We start from the raw sequence: 24,472 nt of genomic DNA, 5'->3' as shown, positions 1-24,472 counted from the left end.
AAAAAAAAAAAAAAAAAAAAAAAAGTACTTATTAATCAGGAAGCTGCCAGAAGGCAGTGTTTGATTATTGTGTCCAACCTTCTATGTCTCACAGAATTTCAGATTTGCCATGGATCTCTTATGAATTTGGTTTGACTAAAGCAGAACTTCCTAGAGTTACCCAATTTTGATTTATTTAATTTCCTTTACTGTTTAAACTTTTCAAGTATCTTCAGCTAACCACAGTGCCTGAGGGCAACTCCAGAGGATATGTAAAGACCTCCACTTGGTTACTATTGGCTGTAATGTTAGAATTGTCTACCCTGGTGATATAGGACTAAAACAGAAGCTTGCCTAGTAATTGGTTAACTGTACCTTCTGCAAGGCACATTTTATTTATTTTCATTAAGTATTGAATTCAACCTAGTTGTTTAATACCTTTTATTTAAGAGGCTTTGCAGTGAAATAAAAGAAATACTACAGAAAAAGCAGGAGAGGAGGAAAATAACTCTTTACAGTAATTGCTCACTATCACTTCAATTTTATTAGTGGTGAAAACAAGAAACAACTTTTAAGCATGTCAGGTACTCCTACCTCTTACTTCTGTTAAGGTAAGTAAACTGTATTTTAAAAATATCTTCCTTCTTAAATTGTGACAAAATTGTTTCAGCACTATGAAGTATGGTCTCATATGGTGTCATATAAAAGGCAGCATCACAGACTGCTCTAGTTCTGCATCAACAGTGCATCATCTCCTTCCAGATAAAGTCTTACATGTGAGCTTACCTTTGGATATGAAGTTGAATGGAATTTAAGTTCATGGAGAATCTTTAATGCTTTGCTGAGTGAGAATGCATTTTAGTAGATCCTTAAGTACTTTTCTCAAGAGGTTTTACCATGCATAAGACTTCTTAAAAGGCCCTTCTGAGTTAAAAATACCTGAAGTTCTCTCTCTAATGAGGATGTATAGCATTCTACTCAAGGTAATCAAGACTTATGACATCACATATTTTAAAATTCTTATTGGGAAAGACAGAAAAGTCTTACAGTTGATCAAATAAGGGAACGTTCGGATGAAAGATAGAAACAGAGGAGGATTGCAGTACAGTAAAAGTGCATAAGCATCTCTTAGTGAACTTCTGCATTTATAATTTTATCTGTAACGTATTTAACTATAAGCTCTTTAAGGCGGGAATTCATCATGCTGAGTATATATGAGAAGCCTAATGTGGTTCAGGGTGTGTTTTAATATTTAACAGCAGATCATTTTCTGCACGTTATAGAGTTTATTGTCATGATATGTGTTGTTATTTATTACATATCTCAACAATACAGTAGACACAGAACAACAGGCAATTTGGGCAATTAATCATAGTATTTTCCAAAGATCTAAAACATTCTGTGTTTTTGGAAGGTATTTCTGAGGCTTTCCAGGTAGTGCACCATTAACACATGACGGGGCATGTTTCAGAGGTTCATTAACACATGTTGTAGATGTGCAGCCTCATGCATTCAGCCACCTGAGGCATGCATTAATGGACCATTAAAACATGCCCAGGAGTGTCTTAATGCTATTACAGTATGGCTCTGCAATTTTTAATTCAGCTTTTTTATAAAACGATTCTTTTCAAAAATACAATTTTTACTATATTGCAAAACCTCTACTCAGAAAAGAAAGGGGTATTATGACCTAAGATTAAGAAGGCACCTGGACATGGATATAAATACCTTTTTTTCTACCATTTTAATACATTTGATTTTGATTTTATATTGTTTTATAAATAGCATAGTCCTAAGGCCTGATTCACGTTTTTGCTGACCTATCTTCCCACTACTCAGGAAATGTAAAAGAGTCTTAAAGTGCCATAAATGTAAATTGCACCCCCAGACTACTTAGCTTAGTTGCTAATTTCAGTAGACATTTCTAGGTTTCTAGGTGAGTAACTCTTGAACAGCTTTGGATTTCTGTGGAGAAAAAAACAAAACTGGAAACCCAAGCAGTTTGACAAATAAGTTTTGCTGTAGAAGGCTAAAACTAGGAAAGGGAAAAGGGGTTATACCACAGGTGGACAAGCTGCTCACACCTTCAGTAACGTGCTGTTACAGATCAAAGTTTCACATTCAGTTACACATCTCAACCTTGGCTGAATTCATTCTAAAATAATCAACTATCCATTATTATTCGTATTTTATGATTTCTGTACGCCAGTAATACAAATAATGTTATCTTTATTATAATCCAGTGAACTGCTGTCCTTGTTTTCATAATAATTCCCTCATGAGCACAAAGTGCAGACTGTGGAGCAAACCACTTCCCCCCATGTCAGCCTCCACTTCATTTAAAAGTTGGGAGCAGCATAAAGAGCTTGGAAGTGCTTGAACCAGCTGAAGAAAATTTCTTTAATGATAGTGCCCTGAAAGAAGGCCATAGGCCACACTTCAAAAAATTCACCATCTGACCCAAAACAAAATATTATTCCAGGTCAATTTTAACATTGCTTTTAGATTTTGCTTTTATGTATGTGTTTATTACTGCTGGCCATCTCATTTAATGTGTGACAGCCAGCAGTCATGTTGAAATGATGTATTGCAACACATTGCTCAAAAAAGATTGTAATTATATATCAGAGCATTTTTTTTTTCCATGTTTCTTTCAAAAAAAGCTATTTAAGAAAATTCTTTTCCTCTTTCTAAATTAGCTTTTTGACAGAAAAAGTTGCTGTGAAACTCCATATTTGGAGTAGTGTAGCTTAGAGCCGTGTATTCATCATCATTATCATAATAATAGCATTACACCATTATTTTACATACTCTTCCTCCTCTAACATATATAAGTACAGTGCACTGTAATTTGTAAATACTGTGCTTTCAATCAGCAGTGCTTGAGCAGGAGCTTCAGAATAAGGTTGGGTCTAACCAAAGCATCATCACAGGCTATACTATGCTCATCGACCATGGGTCCTCCATGTTCACCAGGGCACAGGCAGAATGTGGGATGATATGTGGCTGAATCATTGGTGGGAAATTGCAAGGATCTGGGAAGCTCTTCTGAGAGCTGTGTTGTTTGTCAGTCCTGGAGCTGGAAGATCTGAGCAAGAGCCTTAGTTTGATGATCCTCAACTTTATCGCAAGTGGTGAGATCTGAGGGCTTCTCTTCTGTGTTGTCCTTCCCCATGCCAATTTCAAGTGTGAGGAGTTCTTAAACAAGCTTTTTTGAAAGAAAGAAGAAGGGTGGTACTTGTTTTCATTCATAAGCAGAGCAAGGGGATGTAACTGGATGTAGTGCAAAACTTCTGTCAGCAAATAAAAGGAAAAGGCCGTTGGAGTCAGTGCATATGTGCTGCTCAGTGAATATGGCAGCATTGGTGGCTGTCACCTTCAGGTTGAGTTTGTAGTAATTATGTTTTCCAGTCATATGGAAATCCCTCAAAATTACACATGTGCAGAAACTTCTCATGTTGTATATTTTCACAGGGAATTCTATATACATATGATCTGCAAAGAACTTGTATTAATTTAAAACTATTTGAAGACAATGTTTGCTTGGAGCAGGAATTAGAGTCAGTACTAGTTAAGCACATACAACTAGGAACTGTGGGATATAGAGTTTAAGCCCGTAGCTGCCAGAATTAAATCTAATTCATCGTTAAACACTTCATCTTCCTCTACAGCATAGGTAAAAGGTCATACACTCCAAAAATATGATCCAGAAAGGGATAATGTGGAGAGGGAAATCCAGATCTAATAGGTAAGCAAAGATCCAGCTCTGAATTTACAATGCATTTGCTTCAGGGCTTTTCCAGGTTGTGAAGAAAGAAAGGAGATGTAATGCTGGAACTGATTATGTGCAGAAAACGGAACTATGAGAAGGAATCAAAAACAGAGATGAATGAGACAAAAAAGGGGACAGTAGGGGAAGAGGCTCCAAGTTTGGGGCGGAGTTGGAGAAGTATGGCTCCATTACTGCATGCTCTGCCCAAAATTTTTATCTTTTTGTTTCTTACTTTGCATTTGTTACATAATATAATCATTAACTTGTATTTTTATCTCTTTTTTTGGTGGGTTTTTTTTTTTTTTTTGGCATATATGTTTTTATTTTTACCTCATGCATTACTTAAAGGAGGAAAATGATCGAAGGTTGAATGGCTCATTGGATCTCAGGAGTCTGCTGCTCCTGGGACTGTAGGCTCTTAAGAAATTGGCAGCTGTGCATAAAATAAATGAGAATATTATGTGTGCATTGATCATTAAAATAGCTAAGAGATTTAACAAATAGTTGTGTAGTTAGTAGGAAAAAATAAACAAAAGCAAGAAGATCCAAAGTGCTCTGTACAACTGTGTACTGTTTTTAGTGTCATGACAAGTGATGAAGGTATGACATTCATCAACAATTGACAAAATGCTGTCAGGAAAATCAGTTTTTTACCAACAAGATGCATAACTCCTCTGAGAGGGTTCCAGAACTTGTTACACTTCACTTTTGAGAGCGAAGCAAATATTTCGATAATGTATTTTTGACAAAAGAAGACATAGTATTGATCAATACTATACTTTGCATATGAAAGCAGTTTATGAATAGCAGAATTCAGATTTCTGCCCACAGCTGGCATTAAAGATCAATAATCATCATGTGAGCTCTAGGTTTAACTAAAGCAAATTTTCCGCTAAAATGGCTTGGTTTCATGTTCTGTTTTAAAAATACGTCAGGATTAATTAGTTAGTGTTAGTATTTTTCAAAAATTCCGTGGTTTTTATACATTTCCAGAAAGAGATGGAAATTTCCAGATTTCCAAATGGTTGCACTGGAACATTCTTTCCAACCAGTTTTGTATCAGCTTCTATAACAAGTTGAGAAGTCTGGGGAGGGGCAGCATTCGAGCTCTGATTCAAAAAAGTCATGTTGAAAAGTTTGTAAAACAGTGCCTCATCATGTGCTTTGATTTTTATATTTTAGTGTGTTATGATAATGGTACATAAAATAGCTTTCAACTTTTGCTTTTACAGGCTTTGTAATTCCCTCTTCTGGGGAGAACTGTGTCACTGATACAACTTGGACTCTCTTCTGGCAAGTAGTAATAGTAGCTGATGTTAAACTTTCAGTAATCACTGGCTTTGCTGATGTGTCAGGTGAGTTTTACTGTTCTCGGTTCCCTCTACTGCAATTCTCAATCTTCTCACCTTCTTTTTTACCCGTTTGTACAGAAATCAGATATGAGTGTGACAGAATGAAAAGTAAGCTATCCATACCTCAAACAAGATCGTCCTGCATTTCATTGCAAAGTTTCAAAAGAAATTATTTAATGTTACTTCAGATAGCATCGTAGAATCATTAAGATTGGAAAACAACTCCAAGATCATCCAGCCCAACCATCCACTTACCACCAGTATTTCCCCACTAAACTGTGTCCCTCAGTAAAACATCTGTGTTTCTCAAACACCTCCAGGGATGGTGACTCAATCACAGTAGCATCATACTGTCTAATATTGTTTCAGTACTTACAAAGAATTTATGAGCTTACTCATTTGCTGAAAGGAAATATTAGCACATTTTAAACAATGACAATAACAAAAATAATCTCTCTTGAAAACGTGTTTATGGAAGAGATTTGTGGGAGGATAAAATCTGATTGGAAAATATTTAATGAATTGTCTTGAGCAGTGGAACAAATTTTGTTACTGAACAGTATTAAAAACCTGGAAGGCATTCCTAGGAAATTCCTTTTCTGGCCTTAGCCTACAGTACAGGGTGCCACATTATGGACACCATCACTTAAACAGCAAATAATAACATAGGCTAGATGGGTTATGAGAAGAGGAAATCAGTGTATAGACATAGAAATGCTGACTGCCATCTGGCACAGATGTCATTTACTGCTGCTCATGAGTCAGGAACCAGTTAAATTTAAGATACTTAGCAGTCTGCTTACCCTTGTGCAAGGCTAAGTAATACACTGATTATTCTTTGAAGTTCCAAACTACACGGTTCATTATTTTTTGAACAGAAAGTCTTGATAATTTTTTTGAAATTACTATAGTTTTTAGATTTATGTTGGTACTCTAAATAAAAAACTGTCACACTCAAAGTGACATAAATATGTAATAAGAAGTAATTTTTCCATTCCAGAAGATTGTATTTTGCATTAAGTTTTTGAGAGAAAGCCACAAGTTAGCAAGCTGACAGAATTCCTGCTAAATGTGGCTTTTTCTTTCAATGGAGAGAAAGTGGAAGTTTTCATCTTAGTTTATTTTGAAAAATGCTTACACATTCCTCTTTATTTCCCTAAGTAATTTTGTTATTTTGCTAGAATATCTGTGCATAAATCTTCATATAGCATTACACAGCCATACATATATTATAATATGTTTTACATTAGCTAGCACTGAAAAAATCTGTAGAATTGAAGATGTTTTCTGTGTTTTTAGCTTTTGGAATAGTATTTGTATAACAAGAGCACTCAGTGGTTAAGTTAAATGTGCTCTGTCCAACATTTTCATAGAGAAGCAAAACTGAACACATGAACTCCTTATGTGCTGCAAATGGATATATTGAGGTATCTTCACTGATAATTGCCGCAAGCAGCAGACTGTTCCTTTTGCTTATACGTAAGGTCATTTGAATTTAAACCATGGAAAGTATCCTAAATGGGTGATGGAAGCTATTATTTTTATTGCAGTTTGATTAATTTCCAACTTCAACCTCTTGGATTCTTAAAATATCATGTTCTAATTGTATTATTTTTAGGCCAAAAAAAAAACCTACGTTGTTTTGAGAAATTTGTTTTGGCGATGCAGACCAACAAACAAAGTGATGATATTTTCTTCTAGAAGGAAAATGAATTGGTGTTTAAACATAAATTCTGGCTGGTAAGTGAGATGATGGGGGAAAAGCGGGGTGGATAAAAGGCAGGGAAATGGGATGGGAGTAAAAGCAAAAGTAGCAACTGTGCCAGTCCTAAAGCCTTTTTAAAACATGGTTGCTTCTGGAATTATACTGTTAGCATTAACTACTCTACTAAATGTAATTTCAGAGCAGCTTGGCTATGCTGGGACCAATAATGTTTCAGCAGATGTTAACAGTGAGGGAATTTAAAGATTACAGAGTTTCATGGGTGTAGTAAAGCTGCAGTGGGAACAGAAATATTACCGTAGCTGTTATGTTCTGAGTGCACCACATTTACTGACAAGTAATACATGAGTGATAGTGAGGACCAAGGGAACAGAACTTTATACTTACTGGTCAGCAGCCTATAAATTCCATAAATTAAACAAAGTTTTATGTATTTTTCATTTCTCTTCAGAATGATCATCTCTAAGGGCCCCTGTTTCACGTTAATTCCACTGGCAAAGCATAGGTCTGTCTTTCAGCATTACTTCAGGAGGGTATTTCCCCACTTGTGTGTTTCCTTTTCTTTCCTCCCAGTGTCCTCCAGATGTAAGGCTTTCACAAGCAGCGCTTTCTCCCCAGTGATCCTTTATGGATCAAGCCACGGCCATCAACTGCCCAGCAGGAAATATCACGTACTGAAGGAGCAAAACCCTACACTGAAAGTCTTTTTCCTCAGAACGGTGCCATCCATTTTGTGCACCACTTCTGCCCTCAGTCTCAAGGCAAGGAAGTAATCATCATGACTTATTCAGCCCACTAGAGATCTAAGAATTCATGGAGAAGTTAATGTTTTAATTGACCTTCCTAAAACATGAAAACTGCAAACCTGAGACAAGCAAGGCAAGCTAGAAGGATAGGTCTGCTGCCCCATGTAAAAACTAACAATGCAGTGTTAGCAGTGAATGCAGCGTGGGGGATTAATAAATGTAGTATGGCTGTCAGAGGTGAGGTGTGTGTCCACTGGTGGATCCAGCTATGGAGACAGGGCATGTACTGCAGACACCAATTCTGGCTTATGGAAAGCATCAGCTGCTATATCTGGGCTCAATTAAGTATGGATAACATATTCAGATGAATTAATGTAAAATTTTATGTTTAGCTTATATTTATCTGGTATTCAGATATTCATGACCATCCCGGTCAGCAACAAAATGATTTAAAGAAACCGGAATGAAGAAGGGAAACAAAATTTATGCTATTTTCTAACCAAGAATGAAATAATTACAAGTTAGAACAAAGGTATCCCATATGTTCACAAAAGGAGAGCAGGAGAAAGTTATTACTGCATTCACATTTTGAAGGCACGCTCTTACAGACCATATAGAGCCTACTGAATTATTTTCTAATTTCAATCTGGTAATGAAGTAAAAAAAAAAAAAAAAACAGATGAACTTCTGTCAACTTTCTCCATCGCAAAGTTCAGTACAAGAGGTCACCGATGTAAGAGCTCCCTTCCTGTGATGGTGATTGTGCAAAGCCCACTAACCAGTGCTGGTTCTACTCCAGTAGGGTAAAATGTGCTTATGGAAGAAAACAATATAGTACCACTATGATGCTTGTTAGGAACAAAGACACCCCTCCCACCCAGCATATAGCAGTCTACATAGTGAAAGCCTTTTTATTTTGATGGCAGTCTTTCACTGTCTATCATAAACTTAGTGAAGCAGCTTTCTCTATCCAGCTCTCCTTTTATTGGGCACAAATCACTCCTGACAGGAAGTTTTATGCCTAAATCCGTTTACTGTCCTTGTTGGTAGTCTTTAAATTAATATTTATAAGCTGAGAGAGGACCAAAAGGATGCAGCAGTAAAATATCTAAATGCTTCAGTTTGGCTTGAACTGAATTTTCTCCTCTCAACCACTGACATTGCTTAATTACTAGTGACCCAGGCGTGTATTGTCTCTGCTGCTCCAAGCCTACAGATCACTGCCTCTGATAGTATTGTGACTGACAAGTGGGGAAGTTCAAATGGTTTATATGATGTATTGGATGAACAGGTGTGGGTACAGGGAGTAGAGAGTGAAAAAGAAATATGTCCAGAAAAGCACCTTAAGAGAAGTAACTTAAAGCTGAAACATCTGATTTGACTATGAGAAAAAAAAGAATGATATTTGAGTTGGCAAAAAAACTAAATGTAGTTGCTCTAATTTTAAACACATTGGGAAACAAACCAGAGGGCATACTGAGCTCAGAAAACTCAGATAGGCATATTCAAATCTTGAATGGATGATACATACACACACCCTCAGCAAAATGACCATTTTCATTAAATCAGTAGGAAGGACAGTTCCTTTGCATAACAAAAACTGTTGGGTGAGCTGAAATTAGAACAAAGCTGATTAAAAGTAAAATCCTGTTGCATTCAATTGCTTCCTCCTTTTTGTTACTGTTTTAATTTTCTTTTTCTTGATGTCTCACTTCTGTCAAAGTTTGTTGAAGGATGTGCAACAGAAGAAAAGCAAGTGTAATACAAACCTAATCAGCTGTCACCACCTTAGCATTCAGGCGCATAAAAATAATGAGGCTGATTAGACTGGAAAGAAGTACAGATAACAAATGGTGGAGTCCTCTTAAAATGTTGTTAGAGGGAAAAAAAAGTGTTAAAGAGAAAAGGAACAGAAGACTCTAACCTGCAAGTTGTGTATGTGCACCCCGACCCTGACACAAGTTAAATTTTAGCACATCTGTTGTTTTATGGTTATGTGAGAGTATCCCTAAAGAAAACGTAGTAGATAGCCACCCATAGAAGATGCAATATGTCTACATCACTGTTGTCTGTACGTAATGTGAAATCTTTTACATAAGGAGTGAAAGAAACTTTTATGTTCTCCAGGTAACAGAGAAACAGCACAAGAGGTTGTAATGCAAACAATTAAAGATCTTTCTAATCTATAATTCATGTCTCAGCATCTGCTGGATCTGACCATAAGGAACACCTAAAAGGTGAGTTCTGAACATCCATTTCATTTTGAGAATGAAGCCTGTCCAACCCTAATTTATTTGTTCTGCAAATACTTATTTAGGGACATAAATAACATTTTTGTTTTGCTTATTTGCAGATTTGATTTATTATGCTTGACCAAAGTTTCTTTTACATTCCTGGATGCTGTCTTTTGTTAACAGTCTACTGATACATCCTTATTGCTTCCCTTCCTGGGAGAGCTGTACTTCATGTATGCTACATTCACACACAACAACGGGGCGCATTTGATATGTGGGAAGAAGACTGGGAAATAAACCATTAATTCTTTAGTGCCTCGAAACTGCTGTTCTTTTGTGCTCAAAAGCCTAAGCTGCCTCAGGTAGTCTTCAAACTCCTTTTTAAATAGGGTTCCTGCCAGCTGAGATAGCAAATGACTATAACAAGCCTACTCTCACAATTATAAAACGGGCACAATTATGTGTTCTATTAGAATGACTCAGACTTCCCCTAAATCCTATTCTTCCTGAGCAAGATAAAATTATAAGACTTGTAGAATAAGCCGATCATCTGCTGAGGGCAACTAATTCCCTTATAAGTCTCTCTGCTCTTGGGTAATCAAGCATCCAAAGAGATTCATTCTGCAGCTTAAAAGGAGATAGTATTTTGACACCTGAGCCAAGTATCCCAAATCTCTAGACGCAAAGTAACATGTGAAATTCTAAGAAGGACATGACATGGTAGGATGTGTGGTATTACAAAGCAAGATGTAAAAGGCAGGATGATGCAGGGCAGTGGAGGTAAGAATGTGTGCTCAATCAGCCAATTAACTATTAGCTCACTATGTCTCAGCGCTCCCTCCTCATCCTTTTCATGAGGGCACAACTTAGCAGTAGGTAAAGATGAAAAAAAGCAAAGTGTAACTGTATTTTTCATTACCTGTTTTTCTCAAGTTTTGCTTTTGGCTCTTTCAAATGCATTAAGCATGCCACAAGTACAGGGGTGTCTTTTCTGTAAGTCAGTGGGAATGTCTTCGTTCAAATGCATTTGTAGTCAGGGTTGCATTTTGTTCTCAGGCCTTAGAAAAATTGCAGCTTTCAGCCTCTTTCTGCTTAAGTATTGTTGCCTAAAGCAGACATTGGGACTGTCTAAGTCAGAACAAGACACTGACTTACTCTGTGGGGTTTTTTTTACTTCTTTATGATTATTTAGGTGCCTGGTTTTGTTAATGGTTTTTCTTAACGAAAAAAAGCAAAAATTGAAGACTAAAGCAGTTCATAAAGATTTGGAGAAAGATTGTCTAAATGCCTTTATTTTATTCTAGCTCTTCAGCAATTATGATAATACTTTTTGTGTACTGTTTCAGTTTTTCCATCAGCAGGATGAAAGGTGCTATGTTTCTCTATAGCATCCTCAGAAAAGCTGACCTACTAGCCATGAGATGAGGTAGCACTTGATGATGCAACCTCCTTTTTCTGAACCTTTTCTGCTATCAGAAGAGGACTGTGGAACTTTTCCACACAAACATCACTGGAAAACTCTTCCCCTTTTGGTAGTGTTTTTCCTACAAGTTGGATGAAGAGTGCATGCGCACACAGTCAACCATTTGCTGAAGAAATATGTGCCCATGGCTGAGGGATGCTTGCTAAATGGACTGTCGTGCTTTCAAAATGCACTTTCCCTATTGCCCTGACCTGAAACAAAGCCCCATGGCAATAATTTTCCGTAGCTGAGAGACCTTTAAATTGAAATGTTGGGAAGTTGCCTTTCCATTGGCTCCAGCCCATTGTTCTCAATAGCCCACTTACTTTAACTTCCAGCTGTCCTAATAGAGGCAGAATAGTCAGCTCCCTGCTTCGTGCTGTGCTATCAAATGTCTCCCTGTCTCCTGGTGTGCAAGCTTTGCTCTTTTGGGGGAAAATCCTTTAGAAATCAGGTATTTGTGATACACATTTTCACACTAACATGCTGAACGTCTTAACTAGGATGTAAATTTTCTGTTAAGCTGTTTGGGCTAGGAAGGTAACCACTGTATCTTGGTTTTATACCAGGATTCCTGGATACTATCCTAGCATTGTGGGGAGCTCAGAAAAGGCTTGCTGCTCTTCTCTGCCTCTCTAGGTGGCTTGTTATCTTGCCGTGGTGCTTTTCATTTCCCACTGCTCTTCCTCTGCTTTTCTACCCTCTCTCAGGAGCTGGATAGAAACAACTTCTGGACTGAATGAAGTTCATTTCTCTCTCTCCTCCACTTGTCTTTCTTATCGTTTTCCTTCAGAGCCTTAGTGCCCCCTCCGTACCACCCACCATTTCCCTAGTGAATTTTTTGTGTAGAGAGAAGGGCAAGGGAACCAGGACAGAAGGCTCACTTATTCTTATGGCCAGAGACAAGACAATGTAGTATTTGTTACCACTGTTTTGTGTGCTTTGCCTGAAGTACATAGGATTTCCTCCAGGGCAGGGAGTTCTTCAGAGAGGAGATGGGATTTAGGAAGTCAGATGCCTTGAAGTCTGATCCTCCTTCTTTTCCCCATGAGTGACAAAGATTAAATCTTATGGTACTTCACATAGCTTCTGTACCAACACTGATGCTTTCTTCAGAGTCTGAAGGAATTACAGCCATCTGTGTCTGGCCAGAGTTATCAAGTGCTGGATAGTAAAAAAGTTAAAAATAAAAGGAAAAGGAATGATTCTTCAGGCACAAGGATTTGAATGTCCGCAGCCAACCCTTTCTCTAACCAAACTCCTCGGAGAGCTAAAACTGTAAGTAAGAAGCTTTAAGCTACTGCATGAGACTTCTGTGCTGCCACATCAACAGCTGTAAATCTGCTCTTGAGCTCTTCTTGCTTACCCTGTAGGGGAAGCAAAATTCTGCCTGGATGATGCAGTAGCATTTGGCAGCAGCACTCTGGCAAGCAGACTTCCAGATGTTTGATGAGAATGACAGCCTCTGAGTGGGAGTGCTTGAGTGTGTGCATGCATGGCACTCTTTAAAATTCAAGGCTAGCTTGCAGCATTATCAGAGAGTGAAAATGTCAAAAGAAGGCAGTGTTCATAGCAGGCATCGCATTTCAGGCCTTAGGAGAAAAAATCGAGGAAAGACAACACTGAAGCAGTTCAAAAAATGCAGAAAGGGGGAGCACAAGTAGACCAAACAAGTCTGGATGATGTAGAATTGACTGCTACCCCCAGCCCAAGCCCATGAATCAGTGCACAACTAGTCTCACTGGAGGTATTCCAGATCTCTGTGCCTCATCACATTTATTTTCTTCTGCACAGCCCCCCATCCACTTGCCCTACATTCAGAATAATGGACTCTATTGCCTGGCTGTTGCTGCTGACCTTGTCCTGACATCTTCCACAGATGTCCTGCACTGCTGTGCCATTCCTGCAGTCCTTACTCATGCTTCTGCGCTTTTTGCTGTCCACACAGCCCAGTTTTCCTTTGCATCTGAGGCTGTCTTCTTTCTATCCAGCACCTCCAAGTCAATGCTTCTTGCCTGCCATTGAACAGCAGATGGTTTTTGCTGTATCCTTTTCTCTAACCCTTTGCCTATATGCTCTACAAAATGTGCATATATATATGTTAACTTGATTTTTTTTTCTTTTCCCCATTATCTGAAATGTTTATTAGAGTTCTGTGATTTACTACAAATTTGAGTGGAAAAATATATTTTCCCCAAGTTTGAGAACTAATCAAGTTACGTTACTCATCTGTTGTCATTTCCATACTTTTTTATTTCCTTCTGATGAAAGCTTTCCATAAAAACCTTTTTTTGTGCATAGTTACATTAGATGAGATGATTTTGGATGTGTGAAAATACCTCTGTGCTCCAGTTTAGATGGTGCCCCCTTCTATTGAATTCCCACTTTCCAAAATACCTCATGCATTTCTCATTGTGCTGGAGATCTTTGTATTTTGATTGTAAGCTTTGCTGTCTCCACAGAACTTTTCACACACAAATTTATTAGTCCTTATTTCTTCCACTTAAACATAAGCCTCCTGTAATCTGACCTTGATGTCCCTTTACAAAGTGAAGACTCCTGGATTGGTTTTGTTTAAGAGAGGCTTGTTTTCTTTCTCAGCTGGATCCTGCAGTGTTGGGCAGGACATCAAAGGGTCATGGTGGCTGAGCACACTAACTGCACCTTCCTGCCCCTGTGAGCCATGCTGAAACACAGGTTTTGACAAAGTACTTGTACATTGTTCTGATAATCACAGCTCTCTTTGTAAAGTATCTATACAGCTCTGCTGAGGGTAAGGAAGCTTATTGCTCAGTCAACTGCTTTTATTCCAAAGCTGCTGTCGTCTTCCCTAAATAAACTGAAAGGACCAGTACTTTCCCTGGTGTAACATCACTGACCTCTCTGAAATTACACCGGGGATGAATTTGATCAGATTTGTCGTCAAATACATTTTGTACCAGCAGGAGCACAGATGAACAAGGCGAGCCATCCCGCAAGTCCAATCCAGGGCTCTTCAGTTGCCCTCACTGTTACCCCAGGCTCCTTCCTCACCTTAGGCAGAAGGGAATGATAAGGTCCAACTTGTCAGGACTTATTACTTATTCACGAAGCTATCACACCTTTGACACATCTGTCAGTTTTTATACAAAAAAACGAATGAGCAAGGATGCTGAAGTTTCCTTTCAGCACACTGGAGGGCAGTCCTTTTTACCACACCCTTAAGGCTTTCATGTCAGGGCTTAGTTGCAATGACAGAGCAGTGTGAGAGAGCTATCATTTTGTCTGGCCATACTGTGCTTTCCTCTGGACAGCTTATACTTGCCCCCTGGTATTTCAGAGAATTAAGCTTTCATCCTTTAAATAAATAAATAAATAAAATGCAGGGTGTACTGTTTATAAATATATAACACCAAACACCCAATTTGTGTTAGATTTATGGATTACATGAAGATATTCCCTTTTTTTTTTCCCCCAATGTTTCCTGACATAAATTCCGCACATTGCCTCATCATACTTTTGCAAAAGCAAACAGCAAAATATTTGCAAAGATACAAAAATCAAGAAGGGCAGTACACTGAATAGAGTAGTATATTTTCTGATGTTTATGGTCATATCTGTAATTTTAAATTTGATAAGTAGTATCACAAAATTCAGATTAATACTTAAACCACTGCGGATCTTAGAAAACGTCGTGTTCAATAGAGTATATGGCTAACAGTTACAAAGTGCAAAGGATATGCATAAGCATGGCTGGTTTATGAAAATTCTGCATGTATACAGAATGTATTTATTTCCACATTTGGGCTTTGGCTGCATTCAAAATTAAAAAAAAAAAAAAGGCTGCTTATTAATTTTACATGAGCTTTTTCGGCTATCTCATTTAAGGCTGAGTTCCAAGCAATTTGCTGCATCCTTTTTTAAACACAGCCATTATATAAACTGAACTTAAAACTGGTTCTAAATTTACACTGCTTCAGTAATTCAATTTTCACAGTTCTATTTTCTAAAAATCACGATAACTAGGAATGATGCTTTCTAATGCTTTAAGTCATTAATATCTCCAAGAATGGGAAGGGAAAGAATGAATGTAAGATGAAGTAATTCAGTGCCACCATATATACAACTGGTTTCAGCTTTTCTTCAAAATCTATAATGCATTCAAAACCTGAACTTAATAGACTAAGCTTCCGTGATATATTCCCATACTGGCAGTGAGCTTGTCAGCCCTTTGTGAACATGTTTAACTTATTTATATTGCAGTTCTCAAGAGTTCTGGAGACTTCTTTTTTAAAACAATAGATGCCTCAGGAGGACAAGATATTAACTAATAGTACTTTCCCTTTGCTTTAAAATGTTTTAAAAAGGAAATGCCTATAGATATTTTATAGTTTGGAGTCATGTTTTATAAAGATGTAGGCCTATTTGTTCAAGTAGTTTGCAAGGTTGGGTATATGCATGTGTGTATTTAAAATTAATCAGATTTTAATTTGGTGGTATCAGACAGAAGTGACAGAATAGAAATACTGTACTGAACTTTATTCTTTGTGGAAGGATGGATGAACAGATAGAGATAGAGGAGCATGATGAAGAAGAGACATCCAGCAAGAACCCTGCCTAACGACAGAAGCACAGAATGAGTTCATGCATTATTAACCATAAAGAATCCACACAGTATGTATATCTATATTTCTGAGAGTGTGAGAGATGGACCATATGTGTCCCACCCGTGGGAAAAGCCTCAACTGTAGTTCACAATTAATTATGAGACACAAAGCAGTAGGAAATACAGCATCATTAGTTCTGTTCTTGCAGAACTACTTATTTATGTTTTTATTTTCCTCCCACTGTGCTTCAGAACATAGATAATGTGACACTTGAATGTGCCTCAGGACTTCTTTATGGAGTTATTTTGCAACCACTTTTCAATCTGTGATAAAAAAGAATGAGCACATATGTTAAACAACATCAATCAAGTAGTTATTCTTTCTTGTACACATATTACTCTCCTAATCCATATAATCTCTTCAGTAGTAGTAGCAGTAATAATAATTTTAAAACCCATAGACTCAGTGGTGTGAGAGGATGTCAAGTTGTTCTGAATCTTAAAGGTGGCAAAAGTTGATTCAGAAATGATAAAGTGTCTGAGAGCTCAATCCAACATTTCTCAGTGTTTTTGTGTTTCTTTGTAAGACTACTTAAACACTATTCTCATCCTTGATAGCAATGAAACTCAACTGCTTTTCTGGCACTCAATGAGATGTGTGTAGATATGGAGGGGGAAAAGGGCAGTGACTGCAGTAGGAACATCATCGAATGAGCCTGAAATGTCATGTGAACAGCTTCTTTTCCCTGCTTTGTATTCTACCTTCGTTCTCAACTTATCAGGAAGAAGAATGAAGTACGCAGACAATAAAATGGCCACAAAATGATTAGATCATCAAAACTAGTGTCATATGTTCTGTGTCCTAATTACTGAAAGTTTGTTGATCCAGAAATGGTGCTTCATTTCCTTCCTCCAAGAATCCTATCTGTAGTTAAGTTTAATAATTTTCAGCTAAAGCTTTATTTTCTCCTGTGCTTTTGTTGCAGATTTTCTTCCTGCCCCATTGGTTCTCCCATTCTTTCACAATTCAGTTTATGTATTGTGATGGATTTTGTGCTCAGTATTGACTGAGAACCTGACCTGGCTCCTGTTGAAGACGGTGGCAGGACTCCCATTGACTTTGACGGCAGATGGATCTGAAGTGGAATATGAATGAGCAGATATGTTCTGTATGTTTAAGACATTTATTGACTCTCAGACTTCAGTTTTGCCCAAAGCAGAATGAAGTTAAATAATTGTGGGTTAATGATTTTTATTTTGACATGAGGATAGTGATGGGAGAGGTAAAAGAGAAGTGCTCCTCCTAATTATATTACTGATATAACAGGATATAGAAGTGTGCAATAGGCCCTGCTACAACAAAGTAGATAAGCACAGGCTTAAAATTAAGCATTTATTTAAGGGTTTTGCTGAATAAGGATGAGATCATTCACATACTTAAAGTTAAATGCATGCTTAAGTGCTTTGCTGAATCTGGGCCCAGATACATAAACCATTAAACAGTCACTTTAAGAAAACGGTGGAAAGCTGTTATACAAATTCTAGACCTTTTAAGTCATACCTCCTACATTTCCCACTCTCTCTCTTTCTTATTAGCTTAAGGAGAAGGTTTTTAAAGCTCCAGTTCACGAAAAATTATAATGTTCATTGCTACTCAATTGTAATTCAAATTGCTCCACACAGCCCCAAGCATGTGTTCAAACATATAATCAAGCAAACAGGAGACTTGAATCTTGCCAGTTGGAATACTGTCGGTCGCAGATGCCACTTTTTTTTTTTCTGTAAGCATAAATGAAGCTGGGGAGAAAGGTTGATATAAACTGGCTTTTGCTGTCCATTTTTGGTGCTCTGTTCCTGTGGCTTAGGTTATTTGGGTACATGTTGCTTTGTGTCTATGAGGGCTTTTTTTTTTTTTTTTTTTTTTTTTTCCCTCTCTCTCTCTCTACTGTGGTCAGAGGAATAGTACTCATCACCTGGAGTGAAGGCTGACAGGAATGAACATAGGCAGGAAGCAGCGTGACACACACATTGTCATGCATGACTGACCAGCAGCCATCAACAGCAATTAAACATTGAGAGCACTGGATCTTTTTGGACAGGTTCAAGTTTCCTGGCACTGTTGTGATTAGATGTTTTGCGCTGTTTCCCTGTAGTCAGTATGTGACACATTCCCTTTTGCTTGCTCTTTTCCGATATTTATTTTTGCACTGTCCTGGTGTTAGCATCCTCTTATAGCAAATGAATCACTTAGAAAGAGATCATTTTCAAGGAGATTTGCAAGGAAGGCTAAAGATTAAATGGATCTAAAAATTAGCGATTTTTTTTAAACAAGAAATGCCCCTTTCTGTTGAACGTTATAGTGTTTGAATGTTTTTTGAATAAGCATGGTTGTCTGTGAGTTTCAATGAGAGAAACATCTGTGAATGGCAGAAGCCACTGAAGAACAACAGAGGCCTTTAGTTTTACCCAAGTTGTTGTAATTTTATTTTAATTTGAGATGACAAAACAAAATGCCCTTAAAGGCAATGCTGAAGTGAAGAGCGGCTGCAGTTAGACTGAGCTGTCACTTGCTTGCCCTCATTTCAGGGCTGAGCTCCAAAGCATCCCCACTGCCCAGCATTTAACTGAGGCCCAGACTTCCCGGGCAAGGTCCATGGCTTGGCACAACATCCTGCACAGAGCAACTCTGCACCATAGCACCGGAGGTTGCAGCAAAAGGCCTTTTGGCACACAACTCGATCTCATGTCTAATTGAATAGTCACAGGGTGTGAGGCCAGAAAGTCCTATCAGAGCTCAGTTCTAACCCCATCACTTGTCAGTCTTTCCTTTCCCCCAGATCGAGTCCAGAATCTCATGTGTGATTATTAATTGCTTCTGTTAATTTGTGGCCTTCTAGACTCTACAAGGATGTAGAAAGTACACTAATAAACTGCTGGATTTCTATGTAGGAAACTTTCGTGCCTACATCCTTTCCATCTTTTACCTTGCATGTGCATGACATGGCCCCAAACATGGTTTCAACCAAAAGAAACAATTTCATCATTCTATGAGGAGTAACTTGAGAGGGCAGTGTAATTTTAAATCAGCTGTGCTCTGCTGTGCAACAACCAGTCCAGCCACAGGGGCCAGTGAATGCATTAGACTTTCTCCCGAACTGTTAATTCCCTCTTGCACAGTTAATGAGAGTTGCTCCAGTCTTGCATCTGTTTCACCTTTATGTTCTTGCAATAGCATTTAGAGGCCAGAGCAACCCGGGGGCCTAGATAGCACTGACTTTTGCTGATAAAATAACTCTTTAAGAGTTTTTTCAAACAGATAGATGGCTGAGATCATAGGGCAGAAATAAGAACTGCTATAAGAACTTTTCCTGAATTTGTAATTCTCAGAGGACATTCTAGGCTGTCCTGTTTGTTAAATAATTCTGCTATTTTGTGAAGCATAGTATTGATAACACTAAATAGTTCTCAAACGAACTATGTGAAGCAGAAAATGTAATTATTATTTCTGTAATGCAGATGCAGAAACAGGCACAAAAAAAAAAGATGAGTGACTTGCCTGAGGTCGTACATTAAATCAGAAATGTAAATATAACAAAATATCAGCCACATTTCCTTTCTGTGTGGTGTGGGTGTATGCAGGAAAAGATGGCTTGATTCTACCTTTTTGTAATTATTCAAAGACTTTCTATGTTTGTCCTAATATGCCATCATATGTACCTCTGCAGATATTAAAGAAGAGCATCAGATGATTTTGGGAAGAAAAAAAAGAAAAAAAAGTAATGCTTGAAAGTTTTCAGAGCAGATGAGAAATAAACAGACCAAGCATCTCAGCCTGGAATGTCATCTTCATCTGTGAATCAGAATTTGGACCTGCTGCTGATGAGTTGGAAAAGCAATTGTGGCATGAACAATGAGACTTTGGGTTGACAGCCTAGGGGAGCTATTCGACAGCTTCACAGACAGGCTTCCCAATGTAAATGAAGATGAGAAAGTGCATGAAAAATCGATCATGCACTAGAGACAACACTTACTTCATTAACTACCTTCAGCACTAACCTCTTGAACACTGTTAGTAAACCTATTATGTCACAGCTGAGATGCAGCTGAAGATTTTGCTTTGAGAATTTAAACAAAGCTATATAAGAACACAAACCAGATTAAAAAGTAGTACCATATAAGTCAACTGCTAGTTGCTGACATCAGTAAAATGTTGTCTGTTACTATCAGGAAACATGGGAACAATGATTAAAATTTCCTAATATTGCAGTAAAATTTTTAGCTGTTACCTGGAAAAAGAAAAAAAAAAAAAAAAAGAGAGAGAGTATTCTGCAGTGTGTGGAATGCATATATTTCTAATAAGTGCTGTCATGTGACAGGGATACTAACAAGAACTTCTTAGAGCTGAGGATCTGTTTTTGGAATTTGCTCAGGTAAGTAATGAAAATACATATATAGATATACAGTCATACAAGGGCATCTCCAAAAGTAATGCCTCCTATTTTAATATGTTGACCCACTATGTCAGAGGCAGATATTGGTGGTATAACAGTAGAGGTTGAACCTTCCCACCAGTATCCCATTACATGCTGTTGCTGTGTGACATATAGCAGCAGAAGGGCAGTCTGATGGAATGACATCTGACATGCAAGTGCATATGAAGCGAATGAGTGTCATGAGTTTCCTCCATGTGGAAATCACTGCACCCACTGACATTCATTGACACATGCTGTGATTGTCCATGGAGACTGAAAGTAAATGTGAACACAGTGAGGTGGTGAGTGGTGCATTTCAGCAGTAGCAACAGCAACAGTGGGTCATCTCTACTGATGTAGATTGTTATGAGCGTAGCATGCAGGCTCTTGTTCATTGTTGGTGAAAATGCATAGCTAATGGCAGTCACTGTATTAAAAAAAAACAGAGCTTTGTAGTTGAGACTTTGTCTATCAATAGTTTTGTTGTGCTTTTTGTATCTGCTGTTGTTTCCATAGAAATAAATAGAAGGCATTACTTTCAGAGTGACCTATTTAAATTTAATATGGGAACACTGAGTCTTTATGGCATTCAAATGGAGATAAGTGATCTAAATTCTTTTCATGAGGACCTGAAGCTTTATTGCTCATGAAGTTCTGATAGGAACAGACTGGGTTTTGGTATTTGTTCTGTTTCCTAAACACCTTTTTTCTTTATTCTGCATTCTGTTTTATGATGATAACTCTAAACAAGGTAATAGGAACCAGTCCTATTTAACATTTTTGTAGGTGACACGGACAGTGAGATTGAGTGCACCCTCAGAAAATTTGCTGATAACACCACTTCACTGTGGTCTGATGAGGCCCTGGCACAGGTGCCCAGAGGAGCTGTGGTGCCCCATTCCTGGGGGCACTCAAAGCCAGGTGGAATGGGGTCCTGGGCAGCCTCAGCTTGGGGGGAGGGACGACAGCTCTTTCCACAGTAGGGCTGTTGGAGCTCAATAATCTTTAAGGTTCCTTCCAACCTAAAGAATTACATGATTCTAGAAATAGTAAAGAAGCATGGTTATTGATTAGAAATGTCTTTGCAAAGCAGTATTTTAGTTGGATAGAAAGATATTTGCTAATTAAATTTTGGAAATAGAATTTCATATTCAGTTCTATCTAGACAATGTTTGCACTCTTAGAGCATGCTCTTGAATAGTAGGTTTTAAAAACTGTAATAGCAGTATAATTTTTCTACTTAAACAAAATTGCAAGCTCATATGAATTTGGCACAGGATATGTAAATCTAACAATATGATTCCTGTTGTTCACAAAGATAGGAAGCTTAAAGGAATGTTCCAGCAAATAGTACGTTACAATAACTGAGGCATTTTCTGATGTATTTGAAATTACAAAATCACATGTAATTTTGAATTTGTAATTTTGAGAAGAAAGGGGAAAGCATGCCCTATCTGACTCTGCATCAGCAGAGAGGATTTGGACAAACAGAGCATAAAGTTCTTAAGCAGCATGCTGGCTGGGTAGACCAGTAATGACTTGAGTCTAGTAGCAAATCCTCTGAGACCTTTAACAGCCTTAAATATTCAGGTTACACATTATGGAAGAGGCAGCACTTTTGTCTCTACAGTCTCCCACAGAACTGGGTGAAAGGAGGGCTAAATGGTTGCTGCTGTTGCTAGCAGGTATTTTCTTACCTATGGGTACAGGGAATCCTTGTTCATTGCTCACAGAACAGTATATATTCTTGGACTGCAGATAGGTCTGGATGAGCTTTCTGGTCCAGACAGTTCCAACTTGGAATATCTGTTTGAACATCAACAATAGGTTGATTTCTGATTTTTAATATCTGGAATGTGTGAATCTAAAAGATTTAATCAAAATGATATCAAACATGTTCCGTCTCTCATATCAAACCCTCTTTTGTTAAAAACAACCCACAGATGTTCTGTGTTCTGAAAAGTTGAGCAGTTATTGAGATATGAAAAAGAAATGATGCTCTGAACAATCTGAGCAAGAGATTCCCACAGCACCTCAAATGTGTTAGAAGATACCCAAGATTTATTCTTCCTTTTTCTCTTTGCTTCTTGCATGTGTGAGGTACAGTAATGGACCCAATCCAAAATTTATAAAAAGATTTATCTTTTTATGATCACTCACATCCAGTAGCTAAAAATCATCAACTGTCATAACTTTCAAAACTCAAGGTTCAGGTTGTACCTGCAAGGCAGCTGGATGCAAAGTGAGCCCATAGAGGAGGCAGGAAGACCAGTGCTCTGTTACGGATCATAGCATTGGACAGGGATTTACTGATGTCAGGAAAAGTATGTGATAAAAAGCACTGTATCCAGACAGATTCAAGTCCCACGAGTTCATCCTGTCCTTTGCAGCATTCTGTGAATAGGTGTTATAACGTGATGGCAGTACAATTTTCAGGGGAACCTTCCTGATGCCTTCTTCTCACTGTTATGATCACCCTGTAGCTTTGATTTTCTTGAATAAGAAAGAAAATCACAGTTAGAAGTTCTAGAAAACAAATACTTTATTCCCTTCCAGAATGTCAATTGCTAAATTTAAAGAATGCAAATAGGATTGAAGTATGCAAGAGGTAATTTCTTTGCAATTTTAATTCTGTCTTTATTTCACCCTGAAAATACTAAACCAGCTTGACAACATGCAACAAGGAATGCAGTACAGATAGGAAGAAAAAGAAAGCTACTAAGCAAGAGGAGATAAAACAGAAGTTGAACTTAAACAAGGGTTAGTGACCACCAAGTTAGCAGTGCTTCACCCATGTCTCCCACTTTCCAATACCCTCCACACATTCCTTGTTGCCAACAGCTACCACTTTTCTCATTCATTCTTCTGCTATTACTGGGTGTGTTAGAGCTTGCTACAAGCCTCAAGAACACAGATAAGATTATTCTCCTTCTCCCCTTGCACAATGCACATAACTGAGTGCAGCAGTGGAGTAGTGGAGATTGACTAAGATCTCTTTTAGCTCCAAGGCCCTTCTTTTCAGAGTGTGTACTGTTACTACCTAGTTTAATTAACATCTGTGCCAATCAGAGCAGCTGCCTATAACATAGAGAAGGTTAGCTGAGCATTCAAGAAGATAAATGAGGCAAGGGGTTGCCAGGGGGATGATGGTATGTCAGATGCACAGTGGCTGAAGCATAGATACGTATCCCCATTAACTATACTCCTCCTAAATCTGGGGGCAGAGTTAAGACTTTAAGACAGGGATGATGCTTCCTTTAAGTTTACATTTTTGGGCTTTTAAAAGTGTGAATACAGATGTATTAGATGTTCTAAATGGGTAAGCAAGCCCATCTGTTGATTTTAACCTTGTACAAATAGTGGCTAATAGAAATGATTAAACATTTGACAACTGAGAAAAATTCTAAGAATATGAATAGCGTTCCCTTCAAGATCTCTAGGAAAAGAAGTGCTATGAAAGTTCAAATGCAAAAATACCTCAACATTTGAGGATGTGGGATATCTCACAAATTGAGATTCTTTTTTCCAACCAGATGTATCGCATCTCATGGCCTTGAGAACAAGCTGGTGCTAAAATAAAGTGGAAGCACCTGATCAACATAACTTACCCCAGTTTAGTACACTTCTGAAACTTTTATAATTTTCAATTTTGGTTTTGGATTTTCTAATTAATTATTTATTTTTAGATTATTGGGAAAACAAGCTACTCTTTCCTCCTAATGACAGCATTACAAACTCTAATTGTTAGGCATTATTCTAGCTTTGTCACTGACATGAAACTGGTACTACAAATTGCAGATCTCATGCAACTTTACATTGCACTAGAACACACTCTTTGGGATTAGCATTTACCTACATACTAATTATTCTCTTTAAATGCCTTAGCTTGTTGATGTTTTATTTGCCCAAGTACATTACAATGGTTTTGTAGGGAAGAAAGCTTCTTTATCAAGATTTGAATAAGGAAAAGTTAGCAGCAGTCTTTAAAACGCTCCAAGAAATAGTTTACAATTCTGTAGTGGAAAACAGCTCCAACCCCCCCTCCCACACACACACTTTTTTTTTTTTTCGAGAAACCTGAAATGCTCAGAAAGCAAGTAATCTCAGGTTTACTTACTAAATTATTTGGTTTCTATTTTACTCCAAT

At 37.8% G+C, this 24,472-nt stretch overlaps 1 long non-coding RNA gene across 1 annotated transcript; it reads left to right on the top strand.

The window, feature by feature from the left end:
- The first annotated feature begins 3,450 nt into the window (after window positions 1-3,450).
- Window positions 3,451-20,316, top strand: LOC122189771. Its single transcript, XR_006181965.1, has 6 exons — window positions 3,451-3,727; window positions 4,984-5,106; window positions 6,722-6,843; window positions 9,700-9,809; window positions 16,840-17,022; window positions 19,579-20,316. It is a non-coding gene; the product is annotated as an uncharacterized LOC122189771 (long non-coding RNA).
- The last annotated feature ends 4,156 nt before the right edge of the window (window positions 20,317-24,472 follow it).

This window comes from Lagopus leucura, unplaced genomic scaffold (assembly GCF_019238085.1).
Source record: "Lagopus leucura isolate 7727_CA_CO unplaced genomic scaffold, USGS_WTPT01 Super-Scaffold_73, whole genome shotgun sequence".
Classification (NCBI taxonomy): Eukaryota; Metazoa; Chordata; class Aves; order Galliformes; family Phasianidae; genus Lagopus; species Lagopus leucura.
This window is presented reverse-complemented; position numbering and strand designations above follow the sequence as displayed.